We start from the raw sequence: 18,451 nt of genomic DNA on the forward strand, positions 1-18,451 counted from the left end.
TTTTTGAAAGTCAGCCCTTGTGAAATCAAAAACTCTAGTTGCAGATTTATTTTTGTTAATCCTTCCATTTAGTTTGAACTGAATTAGCTCATGATCACTTGAGCCAAGATTGTCCTCTACAACCATTTCTTCTATGAGATCCTCGCTACTCACCAAAATTAAATCTAAAATGGCATCCCCTCTAGTCGGTTCAGCAACTACTTGATGAAGGAATCTATCAGCTATCGCATCTAGGAAAATCTGAGCCCTATTATTATTACTAGCACTGGTCCTCCAGTCTATATCTGGGAAGTTAAAGTCTCCCATGATCATGCAGTTTCCATTAGTATTTACTGGACTCATGGCAGGACAAAGTATTATCCAGATCATCTCTGACAGGAATTTTCTAACATGCTCTTAAAAATCTCCAATGATGGAGTTTCCACAACCGCCCTAGGCAATTTATTCCAGTGCTTAACCACCCTGACAGTTAGGAAGTTTTCCCTAATGTCCAACCTAAACCTCCTTTGCTGCAATTTAAGCCCATTGCTTCTTGTCCTGTCCTCAGAGGTTAAGAAGAACAATTTTTCTCCCTCCTCCTTGTAACAACCTTTTATGTACCTGAAAACTGTGATCATGTCCCCTCTCAGTCTTCTCTTCTCCAGACTTAATAAGCCCATTTTGTTCCAATCTCCCCACATGTTTTCTAGACCTTTAATCATTTCTGTTGCTCCTCTCTGGAATTTCTCCAATTTGTCTACATCTATCCTGAAATGTGGCTCCCAGAACGGGACACAATACTCCAGCTGAGGCCTAATCAGTGTGGAGTAGAGTGAAATAATTATTTCTCATCTCTTGCTTACAACACTCTTCCTAATACATCCCAGTTGATGTTTGCTTTTTTTTTTTTTTTTGCGTGCAAGAGTGTTACACTGTTGACTCATATTAAGCTTGTGATCCACTATGACCCCCAGATCCCTTTCTGCAGTACTCCTTCCTAAGCAGTCATTTCCCATTTTGCATGTGAGCAACTGATTGTTCCTTCCTAAACGAAGTACTTTGCATTTGTCCTTATTGATTTTATCCTATTTACTTCAGACCATTCTCCAGTCTGTCCAGATCATTTTGAATTTTAATCCTGTCCTCCAAAGCACTTGCAAACCCTCCCAGCTTTGTATCATCCACAAACTTTGTAAGTGTACTCTCTATGCCATTATCTAAATTATTGATGAAGATATTGAACAGAACCGGATCCAGAACTAATCCATGCAGGACCCCCCTCGTTATGCCCTTCCAGCATGTCTGTGAACAACTGAACCAGTTGCATTGTGAGCTTCTGTGGCTACGTAAATCACCAGGCAGGGCAGAGACTTTAACTATGTTAAGTGCTGATTGGCAACAGCCAGCATTAAATGCTGCCTGGCAGGAAAGATCCATCAACTCGGGATGTTACGGGATGTTAAACTATTACTATTACAGGATGTTAAAGACGACAAAAGACTGTTGTTCTACTCTTGACTTCACACAGTTGTTTTCCCCTTTCTTTTCTTTTTTGTTCCTTTATTTACTCTTGTTTGCCAGCAGTCGGCTCTTTTGCAGTTTCACCTGGTACCCAAGAGAGGAAGAAAGTGTCCCAAGGCCTCAGCCAGAGGGTTGAGCCTGACACACTAGAAGGACGTGCCCCTATAGCACCCTTGGAGCAGGGGGAAATTGGACTCACAGAGGTGCAGCCCAGAAGGCCTGAGGCCCAGCAGTTTGGCACTAGTTTGATGGGCTGGACAGTCTCTCACTGGGGGCTGCCACAAGTCTGGCACATGGAGTAGATATGGGGTGGCCTGGGGAGCAGGAAGTGGGTCAGCATCCCAGACAGCACACCGAGAAGGGAAATGAGAGGGAATGAGGGACACTGCGGTGAACTCAGCACTCATCGTGAAGGCCACTGGCAGAAAGTTGTCCTCTCCCTGGCCTACGGGGGTCAGACAGTGACACAGAAATCCCTTGGCAAAGGGTCATTTGGTCTTTGCCAGCAGCTCTCACCTGACAAATCCATCACACCAAACACATCCCTTGGAGGATGGTCATGTGAGGTGTCTACAGAAAGCTCGTAACTGGTCAAGACTCATAATGACTGAGAGATCAATGTATAGGTCATATGTAACGAACAGAGTGAAGAGCATCTTTGCAAGCAGGCTGGCTAACCTATTGAGGAGGGCTTTAAACTAGGTTTACCGGGGGAAGGAGACCAAAGCCCTGAGATAAGTGGGATATAGGGGGGGAAGCATGAGCAGGAAAGCATGAGAGGGGAGGGTTCCTGCCTCATACTGAGAAAGCGGGACAATCAGCGAGTTATCTTAAGTGCCTATACACAAATGCAAAAAGCCTGGGAAACAAGCAGGGAGAACTGGAAGTCCTGGCACAGTCAAGGAATTATGATGTGATTGGAATAACAGAGACTTGGTGGGATAACTCACATGACTGAAGTACTGTCATGGATGGATATAAACTGTTCAGGAACGACAGGCAGGGCAGAAAAGGTGGGGGAGTTGCATTGTATGTAAGAGAGCAGTCTGACTGCTCAGAGCTCCGGTATGAAACTGCAGAAAAACCTGAGAGTCTCTGGATTAAGTTTAGAAGTGTGAGCAACAACGGTGATGTCGTGGTGGGAGTATGCTAGAGACCTCCGGACCGGGGGATGAGGTGGATGAGACTTTCTTCTGGCAACTAACAGAAGTTACTAGATTGCAGACCCCGGTTCTCATGGGAGACATCAATCACCCTGATATCTGCTGAGAGAGCAATACAGCAGTGCCCAGACAATCCAGGAAGTTTTTGGGAAGTGTAGGGGACCATTTCCTGGTATAAGAGCTGGAGAAAGCAACTAGGGGCAGAGCTCTTCTTGACCTGCTGCTCACAAACCTGGAAAAATGAGTAGGGGAAGCAAAAGTGGATGGGAACCTGGGAGGCAGAGACCATGAGATGGTCAAGTTCAGGATCCTGACACAAGGAAGAAAGGAGAGCAGCAGAATATGGACCCTGGACTTCAGAAAAACAGACTTTGACAACCTCAGGGAACTGATGGCCAGGATCCCCTGGGAGAATAACATGAGGGGGAAAGGAGTCCAGGAGAGTTGGCTGTATTTTAAAGAATCCTTACTGAGGTTACAGGGACAAACCATCCCGATGTGTAGAAAGAATAGTAAATATGGCAGGCAACCAGCTTGGCTTAACAGTGAAATCCTTGCTGATCTTAAACAGGAAAAATAAGCTTACAAGAAGTGGAAGATTGGACAAATGACCAGGGAGGAGTATAAAAATATTGCTCAGGCATACAGAAGTGAAATCAGGAAGGCCAAATCACACTTGGGAGTTGCAGCTAGCAAGAGATGTTAAGAGTAATAAGAAGGGTTTCTTCAGGTATGTTAGCAACAAGAGGAAAGTCAAGGAAAGTATGGGCCCCATGCTGAATGAGAGAGGTAATCTAGTGACAGAGGATGTGGAAAAAGCTAATGTACTCAATGCTTTTTTTGTCTCTGTCTTCATGAACAAGGTCAGCTCCCAGACTACTGCACTGGGCAGCACAGCATGGGGAGGAGGTGACCAGCCCTCTGTGGAGAAAGAAGTGGTTCGGGACTATTTAGAAAAGCTGGACGAGCACAAGTCCACAGGGCCGGATGTGCTGCATCTGAGAGTGCTAAAGGAGTTGGCGGATGTGATTGCAGAGCCATTGGCCATTATCTTTGAAAACTCATGGCGATCGGGGGAAGTCCCGGATGACTGGAAAAAGGCTCATGTAGTGCCCATCTTTAAAAAAGGGAAGAAGGAGGATCCGGGGAACTACAGGCCAGTCAGCCTCACCTCAGTCCCTGGAAAAATCATGGAGCAGGTCCTCAAGGAATCAATTCTGAAGCACTTAGAGCAGAGGAAAGTGATCAGGAACAGTCAGCATGGATTCACCAAGGGCAAGTCATGCCTGACTAATCTAACTGCCTTCTACAACGAGATAACTGGCTCTGTGGATGAGGGGAAAGCAGTGGATGTGTTGTTCCTTGACTTTAGCAAAGCTTTTGACACCGTCTCCCATAGTATTCTTGCCAGCAAATTAAAGAACTATGGGCTAGATGAATGGACTATAAGGTGGATAGAAAGCGGGCTAGATCGTCGGGCTCAACGGGTAGTGATCAATGGTTCTATGTTTAGTTGGCAGCTGGTATCAAGCACAGTGCCCCAAGGGTCGGTCCTGGGGCCAGTTTTGTTCAATACCTTCCTTAATGATCTGGAGGATGGTGTGGATTGCACCCTCAGCAAGTTTGCAAATGACACTAAACTGGGAGGAGAGGTAGATACGCTGGAGGGTAGGGATAGGATACAGAGGGCCCTAGACAAATTCGAGGATTGGGCCAAAAAAAATCTGAGGAGGTTCAACAAGGACAAGTGCAGAGTCCTGCACTTAGGACAGAAGAATCCCTACAGACTAGGGACTAAATGGCTCGGCAGCAGTTCTGCAGAAAAGGACCTAGGGGTTACAGTGGACAAGAAGCTGGATATGAGTCAACAGTGTGCCCTTGTTTCCAAGAAGGCCAATGGCATTTTGGGATGCATAAGTAGGGGCATTGCCAGCAGATCGAGGGACGCGATTGTTCCCCTCTATTCGACATTGGTGAGGCCTCATCTGGAGTACTGTGTCCGGTTTTGGGCCCCACACTACAAGAAGGATTTGGAAAAATTGGAAAACGTCCAGCGGAGGGCAACAAAAATTATTATGGGACTGGAACACATGATTTATGAGGAGAGGCTGAGGGAACTGGGATTGTTTAATCTGTGGAAGAGAAGAGTGAGGGGGGATTTGATAGCTGCTTTCAGCTACCTGAAAGGGAGTTCCAAAGAGGATGGATCTAGACTGTTCTCAGTGGTGGCAGATGACAGAACAAGGAATAATCGTCTCAAGTTGCAATGGGGGGAGGTTTAGGTTGGATATTAGGAAAAACTTTTTCACTAGCAGGGTGGTGAAGCCCTCAAATGCGTTACTTAGGGAAGTGGTGGAATCTCCTTCCTTTGAGGTTTTTAAGGTCAGGCTTGACAAAGCCCTGGCTGGGATGATTTAGTTGGGGATGGGTCCTGCTTTGAGCAGGGGGTTGGACTAGATGACCTCCTGAGGTCCCTTCCAACCCTGATATTCTGTGATTCTATGTAAGGAACAAAGCATTTATATTGAAAATCTACTTTATGGACTTGGAATGGAAAATAAATCATCGAGAGGTAACGGGCCCCGGGATTGGCCCATCCACCGAAGAGGGAGTCGTCACTTCTCACTAGTCAGCTAGCAAGGTAACACAAGGATCAAGTGACCAGCCTTCCTCCCTCCCAAACTATCAATGGAAAACCATCCGAGGCAGCACCAAACAACTGAAACTGGGAGGCGGGGGAGAGGGGATTGAGGGAGAGGGAGAAACGGAAGGTAACACAAATTTAATCATCTGAAATCCAAAATATGAATAGTTTAAAGGCACATGTCACCTGTTTATGATGTGGAGGGGCAGGCCAGAGTGTATAGGAGAGGGGGCCTGTTTGGAGGAGGGGCAGACTGGGCAGAGCTAGGGCCTGGCTGGACCAGGGGCAGGAGGCCCAGCTGGAAGTAGCAGTGAGAGGTCCAGCTCAGTGTGCAGCTCAGGCTACATCACCAAGGTGGCATGCACCACATTGTATGCTGCTGCTGCTGCCTGTAATATGTGTGTGCAGCAGCCTAGGACAGGAGACAGCTACTTGCTTCTACAGTGCTAACAGAGGGCTGGAGGGTATGGACAAGAAGGGAAGGCTGAACAGGAAATGGCGGCAGGAGGAGGAGGTGGAGAAGGAGAGAGAGACAAACACCATCTTCTCTCATGTACTTTAGGTACCGTAACCACCATATGCTTAAACTATCAAGATCTTGGGGAACAGACTATGTCAGAGATTTCTCTCACTGGCTCTGTTACCAACATGACAAACACTTGAAAGAAGGGGAGGTGGAGCTGGAACTGGTGGCAGAAGGAGGAGGTGGAGAAGGAGAGAGACATTTGAAAGCCTAACCATTATTCCCATTCTACTGCAACAAAAAGTACAGGAGATGGGAGCAGCTTCACAATCTCCCAGCGCCTACATGGAGAGAGCACTGGACGGGGATAATTCCTGGCTCTGCCACAGACCTGCTGGGTGACCTTGGGTAAGACCGTGGCACTTCTCTGTGCCTTGCATTGCAAACCTGCTTGAGACCCACAACTGCCTAAAAGGCCGCAAACTCCTCCAGCCAACATTTCTCTGCGTAAAGAGCTAGGAAATTTACCTCCAAAAAACTATATGAACACAGGATTTAAGGTTGCCCCAAGGTGTCTGGTGCCCCTCCAGAAGAGAGATCCGCAAAACTCAAACTTGTAATACCCAGGCAATATAGAGATAAGGTACTCACCAATGTAACCCTAAATATGATTGCAAGGCTGTCCCTAGACATTGTGGTGCTCTACACAGCCCCCTTCAGGGGGGGATGGCCCCAGCCTCCTCAGGGGTGTGGCCCCAGGCCTCCGTGGGGAGGGCTCTACCCAGTCTGTGGGGGGAAGGAGCAGGCTTGGGGGGCAGGGGGAAAAGGATCCCCCAGCACAAGCCAGTGGAGCAGAGCGGGTTGGGGTCAGCTCACTCCACTTTCTGACACCCGGTGATTGCAGTGTGGGCCTGACCCTGCACTCACTGTGTGGCGGGAAGTGGAGTGATCCAGCCCCAGCCCACTCCATGGTATTTCCCTGGCTCCCAGACTTGGGACATGGGGGGAACCACCCCATAGCATTCACCAGTGATTTGGGTGGGAGCCAGCAGAGTGGAGCAGGCTGGGGCCGGGTCTCTTCATTTTCCACCACCTGGTGAGAGCAGGGCACACCCGACCCTTGCTGCAGTCCCCCAGGACATAGCTCAGGGGAAGGGGTGGAGCGGGGAAGCGGTGGAGCAGGGGTGGGAAGAGGTGGGGAGTGGGCTATGGAGAAGGGGTGGAGTTGGCGTGGGGCAGGTTCAGGCTGGCCACTGGAGCAGCATGCAGCTGCATAGGACACCAGGAAATTTGGTGCCCCAAATTTCCTGGTTCCCTACGCAGCTGCGTAGTTTGCGCACGGGTAAGGACGGCCCTGTCTGACTGATCTGAGTAATGACCCAATACTCCCACAGCACACCTATGCGTACCCAGCCATTGCAGATAGTGCCTATCACTAAAGTAATTTGGCACAAGACAACTCTAGCACAGAATCCAGCACCTTATCTTTGCTAAGATGGAATCTTGTTTTAGGTGAACTGCGTGGTACCATTTAAATGTACCTTTTAAATTCTTTTAAATGAAGAAATCTGCAATGTGGAGTTTGCAGACCTATTACCTACATAAATGTACATGAGGAGCTACCAACACCTGTTCTACACTCAGACACTGAGCCTGCTTCCTAGAAACAGCCACACGCTTGGTCAATTGAACACCTCTTCACCCTTTTTACAACTCTTTCATCCTTACTCATGGAAGCTGCAGTCTTGGAGAAGACCCTACTATGATTCCCTGCTCGCCCTCCGCAATGAGATATCTTCCATAATGAACACAGCCTGTGGAAAATGTGGGCACAGGAATGATTATGAGCCCCCCCACCCCCTACAGTGCTGTCTCTCCTCAAGAGTCACGTGCCCAGTGTAGACTATGGTCCTGGAACAGTGATTTCCACTGCCCCTGCTGTTACCATTTTGGGGGTCTTGTGGCTCATGTGTGCTTGCCTGGGTTAGCCAGTTAGTGACAGGTATGTGAATAGTGACTGTGTTTTAAATCAATGGTCTCTGTGTTGCAAACACTACTGCTTCTATAAAATGTTGCATTTTGGCTTCACAGATATGACCTTTGTTATCGCCAGCTGGATGGCTGCTCAGAATTAGAAAGTACCAATGAAGGACTAAAGAGAACTTTTCGCGTGAGGTCATGATGCACTTCAGGGCCGAAAAACAAGAATTGAAGGAGTGGCCGGATAGCGAGAAGAGGAACAGAAAGGAGAATGTGGTGCACCAGAACGAAGCCATGGAGCGGCTCTTAAATGTTATGGAGTGCCAAGCGGACATGCACCAGGCGCTACTAGTACTGAAAACCAAGAAGCTCTGTGCCTGCCCTCACCTACAGCCACTGTCACAAAACTCTTTCTAATGCACCCCCCCAGACATGCCAACACACTCTTATCAACTTCCTGGCTCCAGTCTGTACCCGCTGCATTCCACTCCTGCCCCATCACAGTCCAGCCCTGCGGACTCCCAGTATCCACTGCATCAACACCTGTCCCACTGCAGTTTAGCCCTGCTGAAGTACCGTACCCGCTGCACTGTACTCCAAAGGAGAAGGCTGCATATGATACCTGGACATACACAAATCTCTAACCGCGCCGGGACCCCACCTCCTCCTGGGACCCTCCCATCCCCCATCTCCCTCATTGCTGATGTGTTTTTTTGTTGTCTCTCTCCTCCAGTTTTGGTTTTGTGTTTTGTTTTGAAAGCAATCTTTATTCTATTAATTGAAAGCAAACAGAGTCTGCAAAACAACAAGCAATTTTCTTAAATCTTCATAGTGCATCGCCTGCACCAGTCACAGACACCTCCTAGCATGACAAGCACTGCACTCCTGTGCATAGCAACAATCAGTGACTGCAGCTTCAAACTGCTGCCTCGAGGCATCCGTCACTGGGTGACGACTCACTGCTGTGGCTGTCCAGTGAATTAGCTCTTTTCAGCAAGGAGCACCCTCTGCCAATTGGTGTTTTGCCTGCCGCTGGCCCCGTGCCCGTCCTGGACCCCAGTGCCCTTCTAGATTAGGGTTCTTTGCCCTGGCAGTACCCCCTCAGTTGTGTGTTTATTATTAAATTCCCAGAGGCCCCCCCCCCAATCCTCGTCCTTCTTCCAATGAACTATAAATATCTAAGAGACTCAGCTACTGATCCTGCAGTAGCTTTCGTAATCATAGCTGTAGCTCACAAAAGCTTATGCTCAAATAAATTTGTTAGCCTCTAAGGTGCCACAAGTCCTCCTTTTCTTTTTGTGAATACAGACTAACATGGCTGCTACTCTGAAACCTGATCCTGCAGTGATTTTCGGCCCCCCCTGCCCCCCCCCCCACATTCTATAGCAGCACTTTTAAAAACAGGCCAGGGAAACATGTAAATACTTTGAACCAAATTCTGGAAGTTGCTGAGCATGCCCAAGTTAAAATGAAACCAAGGCCCCATCTCTCCCAGCACTTGGCCCTTCTTGCAAATTAATAGACACTCCCCAAAAATCTGAAATGGCCACTTCATAACTGATAGAATCTTATTTATCTATTGACTTCTGGGAATTACCAATAAAAGAAACAACCCAGTGAAGGTCTGAGGAAAAGATCTCATGTGTCTTTACAAATCAGTATAATCTAATATGGGACTTTATACACTAAATTGACTTATTCATAGCCCTAACGTGATTGCCTGGTGTCGCTTCAGGGCAGAATTAAGGTTGGGTGCCTTAGCTATGAATTTCCATGCCCTAGTATATTGCGATTGCTGTTAAGTGGGTTTGGCAAAATTAATTTTGTCTATTTCTTTTTCTAATTTCAATAGATGATATCGATAGTTATTTTAAAGCCCTTTTTTAATGTTTACAATTTCAATGTTCAGAGCTGTGGGAATTTATGGGGGTTGTCAGACAACAATTATTTAATTAGAGTAAATGTTGAGATTTGAAAAGCCAAATCTTTATAACTGTTCAAACACAAATTGTCAATGTCACATGCAAAATATACAGTGTAAATATCTGTAAATCAAACTCAACTTTCTCCAGAAGCATTTCTGTATATTACCTATATAAATATTTTTCATCTTTGTGTGTACAGTGAAATCAACATTTACTGCAATTTATTAATAAAAATCCAATCCTTTCAAGTGTACTTTTAAGTACTTTACAGTCTAGGAAGTGAAAGAATTAATGCTTGCTTTGAGGATAATTACAGCCTCCCTGGGATGTCTTTTACTCTCAGTACCGTAACCCCATTATGATGTAGCTCCTGTCTGGGAGCTCTGCTGTGGCCAGTGGCATTATGATCAGAAGGTGACACTCTGACACATGACCAGAGATGCATGGGGGAGGGTGGAGGATGAGGTTAGATGGAGGCTACCAGGGTTGAACATGGCCCTACAGAGTGTGGGGGCCAAACTCCCTCTCAGCCTCTCCTCTCTCCCACCTCCCAGAGTCAGTAACGCTGACGAATCATTCCCTGAAATCTAAATAGCCCCAGTATGTGAGACAGTATCAGCAAGGCCAGATTAATGCAGGTGCTTTAGGGGCTGCAGCGCCAACCCCCTGCCTGAATGAGGGGGATGAAGAATTGCAGTAAAAATGGGTTAGGCTGGGAGACGGCACAGCTGATGTGGGACTGGGAGCTCAGTTGACCAAGAAGCCAGAACTCATGGGGGGTTGGCACAAGAAATCAACAGGACTGGGTAGGGGCACTTCAGTGTATTTTCCCCATTTATCATCCTGCCATGTATTTAATTTAGAAACTTTTCATTCACATTAAAGCACATTGGAGTGAAGCTCTGTTGATATATTTCCACTTACAGTAGTACAGTTTTGTTTAGGTGCTTAATCAGATGCTTAAGCAACATAAAGCAATCAGTAATACGCGTTCTTTCATTAACTAACTTGACTGTGCGCTGTGCATGACTTTAAAAAAAAGATGGTGTGAGAGAGTGTCAAAGTTTCAGGCATTAAGAAATGGAAATTAGGTGCCACAATTTAATAGTTTTAAGGGAATCAGTATTAATGCTATGTTGTTTTAACAGCATTAGAGTCTATTTGTATAACTTGTGGCACCTTAGAGACTAACAAATTTATTTGAGCATAAGCTTTCGTGAGCTACAGCTCACTTCATCGGATGCTCAAATAAATTTGTTAGTCTCTAAGGTGCCACAAGTCCTCCTTTTCTTTTTGCAAATACAGACTAACACGGCTGCTACTCTGAAACCTGTCATTATTTGTATAACTGTTTGCAAGATTTCACTGGATGTTGTGAACCAACCATCTTAACCTTTTATTTCAAGATTACTAAATACAATCCATCACACCACTCCTGAAAGACTGCAAGCCCTGGCCAATGGCACTCTCCCTAGAGAACAAACACCTGAGGAGCCCTTTAGCACTAAAGATCACTTTTGGCTCTTTGACATTGCTTTATCCACCCCACCAGAAAATGCTATTGCTATCCAGGAAATTACAGATTTCAAAGTAGCAGCCATGTTAGTCTGTATCTGCAAAAAAAAAAAAAAAAAAAAGTACTTACACTCAAATAAATTTGTTAGTCTCTAAGGTGCCACAAGGACTCCGGGTTTTTTGGGGGGGGGGGGGCGGCAGGTAATTACAGCGTACCTTCACCAGGTATAGTTCTACCAGGTATGTGCCAAAATTCAAATGGTTCTGTTTGGTTTATCTTTCATTCAGCTTTGCAATTCTTAGATCCCATTTAGAAAGTGGAACTGAAATAACCAAAGCAAGTTAAGAAGAGAGCGACATCAGGCACAGGCAGGGGTAAAACAATAAAGGGAAAGAACTGACTACGCAAAAAGGAACATCCCAAACTATCAGAGCCCCAGACCCCCATTCAACTGAATCCACCCCAGCCAGGCATATCAAGCTGGGCCCCTGAAAAATCGCCCATCCCGTCTGGCAGTGAATGCCGCGTGTTCCAAATGGAGCTATGGTGTGTGCATCTGCTCTGCTGACGTGCTGCTTTGGTACGGAAGGCACCACGGCCACAGGGAGCAGAGACATGGACTCCTACAAAACAAAATCCCAGATACATCTCCAACACCGCATCCCCTCCCACCTCCACATGGCCACTTTCAGCCTATTGCTAACAGTTCCTTCCAGCCTTCAGCTCTATAAATAAATATAACATGGTGTTACAAAAGGTAGATCCTGCCAGAGAAACCTGATCTCCTTCTGTGAGAAGGTAACTAATGTTTTGGACAAAGGAAATGCAGTAGCTCTCATCTATCTGGATGTCAGTAAGGCATCTGATACAGTTCCACATGGGAAACTTAATTAAATTGGAGAAGATAGGGATTCATATGAGAACTGAAAGGTGGATAAGGAAATGGTTAAAGAGGAGACTACAAGGGATCATGCTGAACTGCCAGGCTGTAGGGAGGTCACTAGTGGAGTTTCTCAGGGATTGATCTTGGGAACAATCGTATTTAACATTTTTATTAGTGACTTTGGCACAGAAAGTGGGAGTGTGACACAAAGCTGGGAGGGATTGCCAATACGGAGGAGGACCAGATTATCATACAAGAAGATCTGGATGTCCTTGTAAACTGGAGTAATAGAAATGGGATGATATTTAATAGTGCAAAGTGCAAGGTCATGCATTTGAGGACAAACAACAAGTATTTTTGCTGTAAACTGGGGACTTATCAGTTGGAAGTCACAGAGGAGGAGAAAGACCTGGGTGTATTGGTTGGTCACAAGATAATTATGAGCTGCCAATGGGATGCAGCCGTGAAATAGGTTAATGCAATCCTAGGATGCATCAGGCAATGTAATTCCAGTAGAAACAGGGAAGTGTTAGTGCCATTCTATAAGACATGGGTGAGACCTCATCTGGAATAGAGTGTGCAGTTTTGGTCTCCCGTGTTTAAGAAGGATGAATTCAAAGTGGAACAGGTGCAGAGAAGGGCTACTAGGATGATCCGAGGAATGGAAATCCTGCCTAACAAGAGGAGACTCAAGGAGCTTGGCTTGTTTAGCCGAACCAAAAGAAGGCTGAGGGGAGACAGGATCACTCTCTATAAATACCTCAGAGGGATAAGTAGCAGGGAGGGAGAGGAGTTATTGAAGTTAAGCTCCAATGTGGACCCCAGATTCAGAACAAATTAATATAAACTGGCCATCAACAAGTTTAGGCTTGAAATTAGGGGAAGGTTTCTAACCATCAGAGGAGTGTGGTTCTGGAACAGCCTCCCAAGGGGAGCAGTGGGGGCAAAAGACCTAACTGGTGATGTAGGTCAGGGTCTGTGCAGTGAGTGGCACAACAGAGGCCCTGATCTCCATTGGCTTCTCTCCAGTGCCTGGCATAACAGGGGCTCAACTGGGGGCTCTGCAACCCCTGGCATTTCAGGAGCCCTGATTTTGTGTGGGATCCCTGCAGTATCTGGCCAAATGTGGGGGGAGGATCTCTGTCAGGGTCTGTGCAATGCCCAGTACAGTGGTGGGGCTTGATGTTGGCTGAGGTCAGTGCAAGGCCAGGCCCAACGGGGACACAGATCTCAGCGGAGGTCTCTGAAGTGCCTGGGACACCGGAGGCAGCAGTCTGGGCCACAGTCGTGCGCTGCCTGGCACCAGGGGGACCGTGATCTCGGTTCAGGTCTCAGTTTTACCTGGCGCAATGGGGGTCCTCATGTCAGCTGGGGTCTCTGCAGTGCCCAGCACAACAGGGGCGCAGATCTCCATTGGGGTCTCCACAGCACCTGTCACAATAGTGGGGTCTAACCTCTCTTGGGGTCTCTGCAGCGCCTGGCAGAACAGGGCCCAGATCTCACTTGGGGGTCTCTGCAGCTCCAGGAACAAGGTCCCTGATTTTGTTTGCCGTCTCTGCAGCACCTGGCACAATGGGAGCCTGATTTCACTTGGTATTGATGCAGGGCCTGGCACAACAGGGGCCCGGAGCTCAGTCAGGGTCACTGTAGCCCCCGGCCCAACAAGATCCCTGCTCTCTGTAGGGGTCTGTGCAGTTCCTGGCACAACGAGTGCCGCAAATTTGGTCAGGGTCTGTGCAGTGCCCGGCACACTGGGGCACCTGATCTCAGGCAAGGCCGGTACCACGCTCAGTATGATAAGAGCCCTGATCTCAGTCAGACACCTGAAGAGCAAAGTGGGAAGATTTTCAAGAAATTGATATCAGTATTTCAGAACTGAGGAGAAAACGGGGCACACACTAAATATTTGCCAATATAAGAGAGAAGAACCAACATCTGGGGAGATTTTATGTTACCATTCAACTGTTCAAGAGAAAAGAGGGGAAATTTGAGGGGATTACACAGCTATATTCAATGAACAACAGAATGGGATGGATTCTTCTTGCCTCACATTCACAGGGCCGGCAGGGAGCCCTGGGTGATGTGGCTTTCACAGGGGAAAGGAGCGGGGCTGGAGTCAGAAGGTCACTGGTTGTGGGGTCTGGGAATTTGACTAGCAGGCAGTGTGGAGGGGCAGGGGCTGCTGGGTTGGGGGGGCAGGGGGAAGTAGCTGGGACTGAGCCATCTCCAATGGGGGGGGTGCTTGCTCCTCCCTCCCCTTCCTGCGCCTTTCCAGGCCCTGTGGCCAGCAGAGAGCGGCCCCCCCAGCCCAGCCCAGAGGTATCTGTGTCTCGGGGCTCTGCCTGCCTCTGCCCATTAACCCCCTTCCCATTTCAGAAATCGCTCAGGGAAATGATTTCCCACCTAAACAAGGACAAATCACTGCAGGTAAAATCGTGGGGAGGGAAACACAGGTTTGGGGAAACCTGAGATTCGAACTGGACATTGGAGAAGTGGAGAGAAAATGGGGTACAATCGGTGGAGGAGAACAGAGACCGTCTCAGGAATTTGAGAGAAAAGGGGGGGGGGGATCACCATAGATTTTGATCTTTGCTATCCAGAGAGAAAAGGGGGAAGGACTGGAGAGAACGTAACACCCTGTCTTGGGCAGCACTGAACCGGGGACCTCTGGAGCTTAGTGCATATGCCTCTGCAGCAGGGGTGGGCAAACTATGGCCCGGGGGCCACATCCGGCCCCTTGGGGCTTTGGATTTGGCCCATGGGATTGCCACCCCCCTGGGGCCGCGGGCCTGCGCCACTCCCTGAAGCGGCCGGCACCATGTCCCTGCAGTCCCATGGAGCCCTCTGCTCCTTCCCCCCCCCAGAGACATGGTGCTGGCCACTTCTGGGAGTGGTGCGGGGATAGGGACAGGGCAGACAGGGAGCCTGTCCTGGCCCCGGAGCACACTGCTGCCATCTTGGAGCACCTACAGGTAAGCAGCGCCGGGCCGGAGCCCAAACCCCTCCTGTACCCCAATTCCCTGCCACACCCCACACACCTCCTCCATCCCAACCCCTGCCCTGAGCCCCCTCAAACATCCCACACCCTTCCTCTGCCCCAATCCCTTGCCCTGAGCCCCTTCCTGCACACCGCACCCCCTCCCACACCCTGACCCCCTGCCCCGGCCCTACATGAAATTTCCTCACCCAGATGTGGTCCTCAGGCCAAAAAAGTGGCAAAGTGTGGCACCTTATAGACTAACAGACATATTGGACCATGAGCTTTCGTGGGTGAATACCCACTTCACCTGGATGCATGTAGTGGAAATTTCCAGAGGCAGGTATAACTATGCAAGCAAGAATCAGGCTAATCAACTACGATACCCACAAGAGGAAATAAGGAAACCGATCAAGAGAGCCAGACGTCTACCCAGAAGCCTCCTGCTGCAAGACAAGACCAAGAAAGAAACCAACAGAACTCCACTGGCCATCACATACAGTCCTCAGCTAAAACCTCTCCAATGCATCATCAGTGATCTACAGCCCATCCTGGACAACGATCCCGCACTTTCACAGGCCTTGGGAGGCAGGCCAGTCCTCGCCCACAGACAACCCGCCAACTTGAAGCATATTCTCACCAGCAACTACACACTGCACCGTAGTAACTCTAATTCAGGAACCAATCCATGCAACAAACCTTGATGCCAACTCTGCCCACATATGTACACCAGCGACACCATCATAGGACCTAACCAGATCAGCCACACCATCACCGGTTCATTCACCTGCACGTCCACCAATGTAATATACGCCGTCATGTGCCAGCAATGCCCCTCTGCTATGTACATCGGCCAAACGGGACAGTCCCTATGTAAAAGGATAAATGGACACAAATCAGATATTAGGAATGGCAATATGCAAAAACCTGTAGGAGAACACTTCAACCTCCCTGGACACACAATAGCAGATTTAAAGGCATCCTGCAGCAGAAAAACTTCAGGACCAGACTTCAACGGGAAACTGCTGAGCTTCAGTTCATTTGCAAATTTGACACCACCAGCTCCGGATTAAACACAGACTGTGAATGGCTCGCCAACTACAAAAGCAGTTTCTCCTCCCTTGGGGTTCACACCTCAACTGCTAGAAGAGGGCCTCATCCTCCCTGATTGAACCAACCTCATTATCCCGAGCCTGATTCCTCCTTGCATATTTATACCTGCCTCTGGAAATTTCCACTACATGCATCCGACGAAGTGGGTATTCGCCCATGAAAGCTTATGCTCCAATACGTCTGTTAGTCGATAAGATGCCACAGGACTCTTTAAGAAAAAGGAGTACTTGTGGCACCTTAGAGACGAACACATTTATTTGAGCATAAGCTTTTGTGAGCTACAGCCCACTGCATCGGAGGCATGCAATGGATGGGACAGAAGGTCACACCCAGGTGGTGTGCAGGGTTCCCACGGGAGGGGGCAGCGGTAAATCCGAGGGGATCTCAGCCCCCCCTTTTCTCTCCCCCCTCCCCGGGGGTCCCCGGCTCTTCTCCTCTCCCTGCCATGTCCTGGCTGCACCAACATCCCCACCCCACCCAGCCGCCCCCGGGGAGCAGATCCCGGCGCTGCGAGATGCCAGGTCCCCCCCCCCGACACTGGGGCAGAGGCACCGCCCGGCCCCGCCCCCGGGGCTCGCTCCGGTACCTGGAGGCTGCAGCACCGCGGGGCGGGCAGAGCCCAGGGCGGCCCCAGGGCGGCTCCAGCGGGAGCGGGGCCCGGGCCGGGCGCGGTGGGGGGGTCTCCCCGGGCTCCCGGATCACAGCCGCGGGCCGCAGCGTGGCATTTCCACGGGCCGGAGCTGGTCACACACCCGGGCCTTCCTCCTTTGTTCTCCCGGCCTCCCCCAGGCCCCCCCCCGGCCTCTCAGCCCCTCCCAGCTGGGCTGTCTGAGCCTAAAACCGGCGGGTGGGGGAGCTCCCTGGAAAGCCCCAGGTGTTGTGGGAAATGTAGTTTCTCTGGGTTCTGCCTCTGCGCATGTAGGATTGCCCCCCTCCTTCCCCCCCCCGCCCCAAACTGCGACCTGTGCATCCCGGGGAGCTAGAGAGACAAGGTGGGGGCCAGGTCACATCTTTTACTGCACCAGCCTGTGTCGGCGAGAGAAGCGACCAGCTTCCCCGCCCCACAAAACTCTTCTCCGGCTCTGGGAGTTGCTCCAACTGCACCCCAGGAGCCAGGCAGAGCAGCAGCGCCCCGGAGTTAGCATCCGTGCCAGGCAGGCTTGAGTATTAAGCCCCCCCGTGTGACGCCCATCCTTAATCACTGTACCAGAAGGAATAAAACTGGAGAGGGGAATGCAGCCAGAAAAAAATATGACAGGTTTCAGAGTAGTTAGTCTGTATTCGCAAAAAGAAAAGGAGGACGTGTGGCACCTTAGAGACTAACGCATTTATTTGAGTATGAGCTTTCGTGCTCAAATAAACGTGTTAGTCTCTAAGGTGCCACAAATTTCTCCTTTTCACGTTGGGATTATGTTTTGAGTGACTATGAGAGAAATATGATGCTCCACACTTCTGGTCACCTCCCTCCCACCCTCGAGCAACTGTCTGCTTGAAGGATTTAAAATGATGTTGAAAACTTTTGTGGACCAACAGCCCAAGTTACCTGCTATTTCCCAATGAGGGGGTTCCCCTGGGAATGCATAGGATTCTCCACTTTTCAACTGCTCCATGGGAGAAGGATACTGGGCTCCTGGCCCTAATGAGCATGAAATGGGAAGGCCTGGCCTCTCCTGAACGGGAGTCTGTGTTGGCCTTCCAGGAAAAACTCCCAGAACGCCTAGATTTTGCCCAGGAGCCTCTAGCTACAGCACCGGAGTAACAGAACATCTGGTGTGACCATACCATGTGGAGTCGGGCATATGGTATGGTGGACCAAGTTATGATGCTCATCCATGTGCAAAGAAATAAACTCCAGTTTCTTCATGTGCCAGTATATTTATACCTGCATCTGTAATTTTCACTCCATGCATCTGAAGAAGTGGATTTTTTACCCATGAAAGCTTTACCCAGCAGTAGTCTTTAAGGTGCCACTGGACTCCTCGGTGTTTTTAAAAAAAGAAAAGGAGAATTTGTGGGACCTTAGAGACTAACAAATTTATTTGAGCATAAGCTTCCGTGAGCTACAGCTCACTTCATCGGATGCATTCAGTGGAAAATACAGTGGGGAGATTTATATACACAGAGAACATGAAACAATGGGTTTTATCATACACACTGAAGGTGCCACAAGTACTCCTTTTCTTTTTGCGAATACAGACTAAGACGGCTGCTACTCTGAAAACTGTAAGGAGAGTGATCACTTAAGATGAGCTATTACCAGCGGGGGGGGGGGGGGGGAGGCGGGAGG

At 48.9% G+C, this 18,451-nt stretch overlaps 3 protein-coding genes across 16 annotated transcripts in view; 1 reads left to right on the forward strand and 2 right to left on the reverse strand.

The window, feature by feature from the left end:
• Positions 1 to 18,451, forward strand: part of LOC119849376 (zinc finger protein 420-like) — a 3,142,523-nt gene that overhangs the window by 3,097,906 nt on the left and 26,166 nt on the right. The window lies entirely within an intron of this gene.
• LOC119849403 (zinc finger protein 501-like) overlaps positions 1 to 18,451 on the reverse strand; it is a 1,099,011-nt gene that overhangs the window by 942,815 nt on the left and 137,745 nt on the right. Inside the window, exon 2 of one of the 8 annotated variants that reach the window (XM_043503841.1) lies at positions 11,407 to 11,513. The exons of 6 other annotated variants lie outside the window; for them this stretch is intronic. The gene's annotated coding sequence lies outside the window, so the exon portion shown is untranslated. Of the gene's footprint in view, positions 1 to 11,406; positions 11,514 to 16,750; positions 17,038 to 18,451 lie in introns of those variants that run through there. One more of the 8 variants, XM_038386464.2, reaches the window with a different exon arrangement.
• Positions 1 to 18,451, reverse strand: part of LOC119849388 (zinc finger protein OZF-like) — an 875,044-nt gene that overhangs the window by 428,467 nt on the left and 428,126 nt on the right. The window lies entirely within an intron of this gene.

The sequence above is a fragment of the Dermochelys coriacea genome, chromosome 28, assembly GCF_009764565.3.
Source record: "Dermochelys coriacea isolate rDerCor1 chromosome 28, rDerCor1.pri.v4, whole genome shotgun sequence".
NCBI classification, from domain to species: Eukaryota; Metazoa; Chordata; order Testudines; family Dermochelyidae; genus Dermochelys; species Dermochelys coriacea.